Genomic DNA, 9,153 nt, shown 5'->3' on the forward strand with positions numbered 1-9,153 from the left:
GACTATTCGTGCAATAAAAACCTTCAAATCATAATATTGTCTCTAGATGCAGAAAAAGCATTCGATAGAGTTAGTTGGAGTTTTTTATTTGCAACATTACACAAATTTGGTTTTGGAACCTCTTTCATAAACTGGTTAAAAATATTATATAGTTCCCCAACAGCATGTGTTAGGACGAATGACCAAACATCCTCTAGCTTCTGTCTCAAGAGGGGCACCAGGCAGGGATGCCCTCTCTCCCCCTCACTGTTTGCAATTTTTATTGAACCACTAGCAGCAGCAATTAGACAGGCTATAGTGATTAAAGGCATCAAATGCAAGAATGTGGAACATAAGGTCAGTCTTTATGCGGATGATGTGTTACTTTTTCTCCAGCATTCACAAACCACTCTCTCTGAGGTAATTACATTAATAAACTCTTTCTCAAGAGTCTCAGATTATTCAATAAACTGGTTAAAATCTACAGTTCTTCCAATTAACTGCTCCTTTCAGAACTCTTCCTCCACTCCACTGCAATCTGGGGATATTAAATATTTAGGTATTAATGTTTCACCTAGGCTGGCAGACTTAACTAAATTAAACCACATCCCACTTTTAAAGAAGGTAGAGGATGAGCTGGTTAGATGGAAGTCCCTGCCCATATCACTCATGGGACGGGTTGCATCAATAAAAATGATGGTGTTACCAAGAATTAATTATTTATTTGCAATGATTCCAAGTAAACCATCACCTGACTGGTTTAGATCTCTGGACTCCGCCATCTCTAAATTCCTTTGGAAAGATAAACCACCGCGTATTAGCCTAAAAACGCTGCAAAGGACCAAGGACAAAGGAGGACTAGATCTGCCTAACTTTCACCACTACTTCTTAGCCAACAGGCTTCAAAACATCTCAGGATGGCTAAAACATACCTTCTTAGATGAACCTTGGCTAGACGTAGAACAGGCTCTATGCAATAACATAGACATTTCGGATCTACCATTCATTAGCTCAAACATTAAACGACATGAATGCTTCAAAAGCATCAGTATCAGCTCTTCTCTGACAGCATGGTGGGAGTTTCTTAAAATGACTGAGTCTTCATTAATCCCATGCAAACGTACTCCCATCTGGAACAACCCTGACATACTACTAAACAATAATATCATAAATTTCCCGGATTGGAGTTGTAAAGGTATTAAATACTTGGAACATATATTTGAAGAAATAGACTTTATCCCCTTTGACTTATTAGTTAAAAGACATGGGATTAACAAGAATAGATTTTTAGAATATCAACAAGTTAAATCTATAGTAAAAAGGAAATTCAAGTCTACTCAAATCAAATTACAAATACCACCAAGGGTGGCAGAATTCCTTAATCTCAAAACCCCCAAATTACTGTCTAAAATATACAGGACACTTTCTAAAATGGATGATTCAATATCCCTTCCTATTGCAAAATGGGAGGCAGATTTATCAATCAGCTGGAACCACAATTTCTGGTCTAAGACATGCTTAAAAACCTTTGAACTGATTAGAAGTCCCAATTTACAATTAATACAATACAAAATCCTGCATAGAGTGCACTATACAGGGCATCGGATGTTCAGGATGGGTTTTACATCTTCTAACAACTGCTCACACTGTCAAGGGGATACACCTGACAATTACATCCATGCTCTTTGGTTCTGTCCACCTGTTCAGATGTTTTGGCGCAGGATTTGTGAGGACTTATCAAAGTGTCTGAAATGTATCATTCCAGCCTCTCCTTCAGTCTGCTTGTTGGGTGACTTAGATGGTGTCACTACCGAGATTAACACAACCCACATGGCTTTCACTGCTTTATGCATTGCTAAGAAGACTGTCCTCATGAACTGGAAAAATAAAAATAACCTTAATATCAACCAATATAGAGAGAGTTTGCTGGACCATATTAGTCTTGATACAGCTTCTGCCGCCACATTAGACCAATCTCTCTGGGCTCCTTTGATCAGCTCCATCACCTAGTGGCGGTGGGGGGTCGCAGGTTTGTCCCGCTTCGGTCTTTGTTGTTGGTGTGGGGGGGGGCCTATGGGCTTGGGGTGTCTGGGGGTTCCCTGGGGGGGGGGGGGGGGGGGTTTCTGGGGGGGTTCGGCGCTGGGACTGCGGTCCTGGCCTGGATGGGGCTTTGGTGGCTCTTGGGTGGCGTCTTTCTGGTGGCTGCATGCAGCGCTGCTGGGGTAGCCTGTGCCGGCGGACGTAGGGTACCAGCCTGGCGGCCGTGCTGCTCCTGGGTGGGTCCGGGGCGGGCTTGGGGTTCTGGGGGCGCTCTGCCTTCGGGCTGGGGTTCCGGCTGGGCTGGGGGGGCTTGGGTCCTGGTGGGTGGGTCGCCGGGGTGTGGGCTGGCGCGTGCACTGGGGCCCGGCCCCGGCGCGGGGACCTTCGGCGCATTGGAGGGGCTGGGGGCCTCTTTAGCTGGTGGGGAGGTTGTTACCATCTGCCCGCAGGTGGTCCCTGCCTTAGGGGTATCCACTCTGCGGGGGTGGGGGGGAATCCAATAGAGTAGGAGAATGGACCAAACCTGGGTGTCTGTTGTCTTATGTAGTCTGGGAGTTGACTGAATGGTGGGGTGGGTGTAGTTTTTCCCTCTGTGGTGGGGTCTGGTTGGCTGCCCCGGGCTCTGTGGTGCCCGGTGGTGCCGCTGCTCTGGGCCCCCGGACTGGATGGGCCTCGGCTCTCCCGCCCTGGGTGGATTTCGGGGAACGGGGGTGCTTATGGGGGTCAGCGGGGGGGCTGGCTCCAGAGGGGGGGTACTTTGCCCCCCCCGATCCTTTCCTCCCCATCCCTAAATGCTTCCCTCCTCCCGCTCCGTCACCCCAACACACATATAGGGCTTTGAGGTGCAGGTGCGTCGCTGGGATGCAGGGGATTCCTCCTCTGTCCCCCCGTGGCCACCTGTGTCTCAATCACACATCACAACTTAGACACTCTCATTACTTACTCTCTCATGACACATACATTTAGGGCCTTGGGGGTGGGCACAAGGAATGGCGTCCAGAGGTCGGTCTGTTCATTCAGCCTTACCTCTGGTGCCAGTGCCCACTTCTCAATTTTAAGTTGCATATAGACATTGAGGGTTCTGGGGAGGGGCCGAGCTGACACCAGCTGCTGATTGGCAGAGGGTGGTTAGCACCATGCCCTTCCCCTGTTTTAAAGCACTTTAGAACAACACGCACCAACACCACATATGAGCGGGCGGAGGGAAGCATGGGGTCTTTTCACACCCCCGTTCTCTGTTCACCATCTGGGGCCGGGGGCTGGGAGGAGCTGGCCGTCCGGTCGGGGTCTGGGCTGGTGGGCTTCTCGGCTGCTGTGGGGTCCGGGGTGGTCTTCTTGTCCCCATGCCAGAGGAAAAAAGGGATCCATCTCCGAGGTCTGGTGGCGGATTGCCCCTCTGGGGGCGGTGGTGCCTAGATCTCGGAGTATAGAGTATATATGGGGAGTGTGAGTGTGTGTACGGCGTTCATTTCTGTGTCTTCATGTTGGGCGAATGGGTGAATATTTGTTTATGTGTGCATGAGGGTGGGAACGTATGCTTGTGTATGTGTGTGCCTGTCTGTCTATACGTATGTGTCAGGTTGGGTCTTAGACTCCACCTGAAATAACATCTCAGGCTCTATTACCCCCCGCCACACTCCCTGCTGGTGGATGAGGCCCCCGGCCGCCGATGCGTTGGTGGCTCTCGATGTCTGGGGCTGGATGCTCTGGTGTGTGCTGGCTCACTCTCGGCGGTTGCCTGCCGGGGCCTGGCCCTTCCGGCTCTGTCGGGGCCCTGGCTGGGGGGTGGGGGGTCCCTTGGATCTCTGGGCCCGGGGTCCGGTCTGCCCTGGTGTGGCCGGCCGCCGGCGGGGCCTGCGTGCTCGTCGCCACGGCCCCCTGGGGCTCCTGTGATGTGGCTGCCGGATGGCCCCCCTCCGGAGCGCTCCTCTGCCCTTTTCTCGGTGGGGGCTGCAATTGTCCCTGCGTTGGTCCTCCTGGGGTTCCCGTGCCCTGGGGGGCCTCTGGATATCTGGGGCCCGGGTCTCCCCCGTGTCGACTTCATGTCCTGGGTGGGCGGGGCTGTGGCTCCCCACACACACTACTAGACAATTACTTGGAGAAACCTTAGGAACACCAGCGCGCTGACACACAGGTGTGCACACAGGTGCTCACGGACACGTGCTCACGGACACACACTGTCTTGATCGGCTGTTGTTTCTGGGCATGGGTTGTAAGGCTGGTTGTGTGTGCTGTTCAACAACATTTAACGTTTGATGGTCGTTGTGATTAGTACAGATGTTGTATGTTGTCTTTCTCTTTTCAACAGACATGGAAGCAGATTATCTGTTTTGTTTTTTTCTTGGTTTTTTTGTTTTTTTTTGTTTTTCTTTTGTTTTTTTTTTTTTTTTTCTGTTTTCTTTCCATTCCTCTCTCTCCCTCTCTCTCTCTTCCCTCCTTCTCCTTTGTCCCCCCCCCTCCCTCTCCTTCTTTTGAGGAAGTAAATAAAAATATAAAATAAAATAAAAAATAAATAAATAAATAATAATTTAAAAAAAAAAAAAAAAAAAAAAAAAAATAGATACAGTCCCCTGCAGAGGGGGGGTGGAGGAGGGAATATAAAAAAAAAAAAAAAAAAAAAAAAAAAAGAAAATTTTCTGAATGACACGAATGTCACTAACAGTAAATATGATACATTCTGACATCATATTCATTGGATAAACAGTTTAATATATTTAAATGGATTTCCTTTTGTTACACAACAAATAACTGAACCGGCTCTGGCTGCTGTTTTGTCATAAACCAGCATCAGATTATATTGGCATCGGGACACTATGGGGGCGGTGATTTGTATGTGTTACGGCATCTGCAGCACGGCTGTGGTGTAAAGCTGCTACACCCAGGGGCAGTACTCCATCAAGCAAGCATCCAGCAGGGCCCCTCCTGCATAAACCAGCATCGTACGAGATCTGCTCATTGCCGGGATTCAGCCCATTCCTTCACCTTCTTAGGTTCTCAGTCCCTTCACTCACTTTTGTATTGTTTACAGGCCAGAGGTTTAATATACAATATATGTGTTATATCGATAACATACTAGTATATCCTGACCTTTTAGTCCGCCCGACTGTAGCTGTTAAACCCCTCCAGTCTTTTACTTTCTGGTGTTTTTTTTTTATAGCTAACATTAAAAAAAACACTTAAATTAGAAATACAGCTGGCAGATACATCCGTTCTCATGGTAGCTTGTTGGCGGCACCGGAGTAAACATGGTAACGCGGGGAGAACATGCAAACTCCACGCACAGCCAAGTGGAGCCTGTACTGTAGCACCTACCCCCCCTGCTACAGTACTAGTTTAAATGTGCTTGATATTTATACTGTTACATAGGCTACGTTCACACTGCCAGCCACATCGTTCAATTCCGATTTTTTGCTCAGATCGGATTTGTCTATCTTGACGGTTCACATTCATAAGTACAAGTGACCTGTATCTGACTGTAATGTGAACACATCGGTCCTCCGAAACGTCACGCATGCGCACATTGATACGTTTTGACACGGGTAAAAAGCTGGTCGTAAAATTGGCACGTTGTGCGGCCATGACCGCTGCGCTGATTCGAGTCTTTTGCCTCCTTAAACTTTGACTTCAGGCTCTTTATTTTTCGTTGGCATTGTAGCCACGTTCGTGTCTGCGCTGTGCCATTTCTTTGGCAATTATTTAAAATACTACTCTATTACAATAGGTTCCTTCCAGTTTAGCTTGAACAGATTCATTTCCCCAAATATCAATTAAATCACCAACTTCTCCATCCTTTCACTGACTGTTATCGCAGCTCTCCTCCATTTTTACCTTCCCGGGCTGCCTGTGCAGGCTGATGTCAGCACATGTGTATAAGCAAAAAGCCACATGAATTCCGATCTGAGCGTCACATTCAGGTCGCATGGCCGCGAATCGGATACGTATCGGATTTAGTACCACATATGAAAGTGACACAAATCTGATTTGAAAAGATCAGATTTGCGTGTCCACACAGTCCTAAAAAGATCCGATCTGTGTCACATTAAGGCAAAAAATCCGATTTGAGTCACTTCAGCATGGCAGTGTGAACGTAGCCATATACTTTGTCTATGAGGCCTCAGAAAAAATGAAGCCGTAAAGAAGTCATCACTGTAGGAAAAATCACAAACAGCTCAGTAGAAGACCTTTAGTTATACCCGTGTGTATAATACTTTATGAATGCATTATAATGCTCTATGAAGGTATCTTTAATGCATTATGACTGTTGCCGAGCTTTTAATGTAATCATGTGTCAGAGTGAGATTTTTGCCTCTTCCAGAGATGTGTCATATGGGTCTATTAAAGTTGGAGCAGGCTGGCGCACCGTCTCCCTCCAATACCCCGTGAGACATCTGCACTGACATCAGTCCAATTCCTTCTACCCTTTCAGACCATTTATTGAGTTAATAATCACTGTAGTCTTATGAACTTGTCAAGTCCTTGTCAATAGACAAATCTTGTCGAGGGTCAGAAAGGTGCCCATCTTAAAAACAGCACTCAGTTTTACGCAGGGGCAGTTCTGGGAGGGGGCAGGGGGGGCACTGCCCCCATGACAACATGCATAGGCCACCCTGTGACCCCCTTAAATACATATGCTACTTGGATCTGAAATAACTATCATTGTCATCATCATTATTATTATTATTATTCACACTTATATATGTGAGCCAAAATTTAGTGCACTGGGTAGAGGCGAAAACGTGAGCACATTTTCTTGACGGATTCTTAACGTGGATGCCTCGGGGTGGCCGATTTGCTTTGGATGGTGAAAAGCAAAGCTAACAACAGAAAAAAGTAGTCAAGCTTGTGGAAGCAAGACAGTCTAAAGATATCAGAGTGAGTTACATATTTGTGAAAACTGTGAAATGTAACTGCAAAGCATTGCATAAGTAACTTATCGTCTTTTGCTTCTTAATGCTTGCAGTCTAGTGTAAGTAATACTTGGAGGACATTAAGGTCAAATGCATCTGCCCCCCCCAACAGAACAAATGGCCCCAATCACCCCCCTCCCCCAGTTGAAATGATCTCGAACCACCACTGGTTTTGCTGTCAAACTGGCAGCTGATTTCCGCTTCAGAAGGACCAACCATTGGCCCTAAGAACTCCACTTAATTGAATCTGATTAAATGTAATTAAATTAAAAGTTTACTTCACTACATGTTTGAATATATTGGTTTATACACGGCTGTTCTCATGCCACAAGTGGATCCCCTGGAAGACAGAGCTTTGCGTTGAGCAGCCATTGCTATTTTCAGTTTTTTAATATAAAAACAAATTTAAATGCATCCGCCATTTCCAGAATGAGGCAGCCACACGGATCAGAACAGCAGGAGTTTGCCTCTATAGTTAATTAAAAGTTTCTGCCCATTTTCACAGTTGTTTCCAGGGGGTGTCCAAAACATGGAGCCCCCTAATCTAGTTATTCAATATTTAATTGCATAACTGATGCTTTTACGCAATGCGACTCACAGTTTTTACCCAATTAAACAGCGGGAGGATTTATTGGGGTAATTCAGATTAAGTATTTGGCTTGAGGATATATGAATTATTTCACCCCAGGGACCTGAGCGCTCAAAAGTCTTAACCACTACACCAAGTGCTGCTCGATTTACAATTCGGAATACTGAATCTCAGACAGTCCAGCAAATTCTGCCATAATCATAATATTCATGAAACATCCCTCTACCGTACAAACGCTTCACAAGTACAGGTTCTTGGGGGAGCCTTGTGACTGTGACATGCAGCAGTGTGATTGTGGCAGGGGTACATCCATACTGGGGTGCCAGTCCATCCATACTGGGGTGCCAGTCCATCTCAGGGCACAGACACAATCACACAATATGGGCAGTTTTAGAGATGCCAGTCCAGCCAATTGCATTTCTTTAGATGGAAGGAGGAAAACCACAGAACTTGGGTAGAGCATGTGAATTCCACACACATGGGTGGGGAGGGGGTAGGATTTAACCCCCAAACCCTGGAGCTGTGACACTACAGTTTATGGTAAATTAACTTATCTAGAGGCCCTAGGCTGACATTAGCATAGACCTCAATTTAAAAAACCGTTCCATTTTTCCTGAGGTGGGGAGGGCTCCAGATTTTGCTGGGGCCCCAGGCTACAGCTTAGGACATTCTATGCTTTATTCCACCCCTGACTACAGTGCCACCCTGCTGTAAACATGAAACAGTAACACTTTACTTGACAGGGTACAAATACAGTTACTACTGAAGTACAAATCATGAACAAATCATGAACAAATATAGTCGCTACTTGAGATAAGATGCATCATAATTCATTAATGATGAACAAATATGATCCTTATTTCACATGTGTTATTCATTAGTTGTTCCTTCAGTAGTTCACAAAGGTTTACAGAATTAACAGATATAGTAACAAATACAGTAACTGCCTGAGACATGACATGCATCACAATTCATTAATAATGAATTAACATGAGATCAGCATATAACAAAGACTTATTAGTACATAAGTAATAGTTTACTATATTATTTGTGTTTTGTCAAGTACAGTGTTACGTTGCATACGCGTCATGTTGTACTGTGTGTGCATTGCCTCACATGAAGTATATCACAGCCCTTAACTCCTCACATAGCTGCACCTACGACATGCGGAATAAATGCAGAAAACGCATGGCGACCATGATGCGTATGAATCAGCCCTTACCCATAAATATAAAACACAATTGTTTGTGACCAATCCAGAATTGTGGGCATACCAATCCTGGGGAGCCTGAAATGCAATGCAGTGTTGAAATTAACTCCACCAATACTAAACACTGGCTCTGACATTAAACAGCTACACTAACAAACTGCAGTTTTAATAGTTAGATTAGATGGGGAGAAGCAGGCGTAATCTGAAATGGAAACAATGATCAATAATACTAATAATTACAATGGATGGAAACCTAAAGAGCACGTCCAGTGATTTTAGAAAGTACAATATTACGTAGTTACATAGATAATTATGATAGATAATTGGGACTCTAATGACAGATAATTGGGATCTCTTTATTCCCTATGGGGCGTTTTGTCTTTAGTTATTTAGTATTACTAGCTCTTAGTCTGGCACCATTGCAATAG

The sequence above is a fragment of the Paramormyrops kingsleyae genome, chromosome 5 (assembly GCF_048594095.1).
Source record: "Paramormyrops kingsleyae isolate MSU_618 chromosome 5, PKINGS_0.4, whole genome shotgun sequence".
NCBI classification, from domain to species: domain Eukaryota; kingdom Metazoa; phylum Chordata; class Actinopteri; order Osteoglossiformes; family Mormyridae; genus Paramormyrops; species Paramormyrops kingsleyae.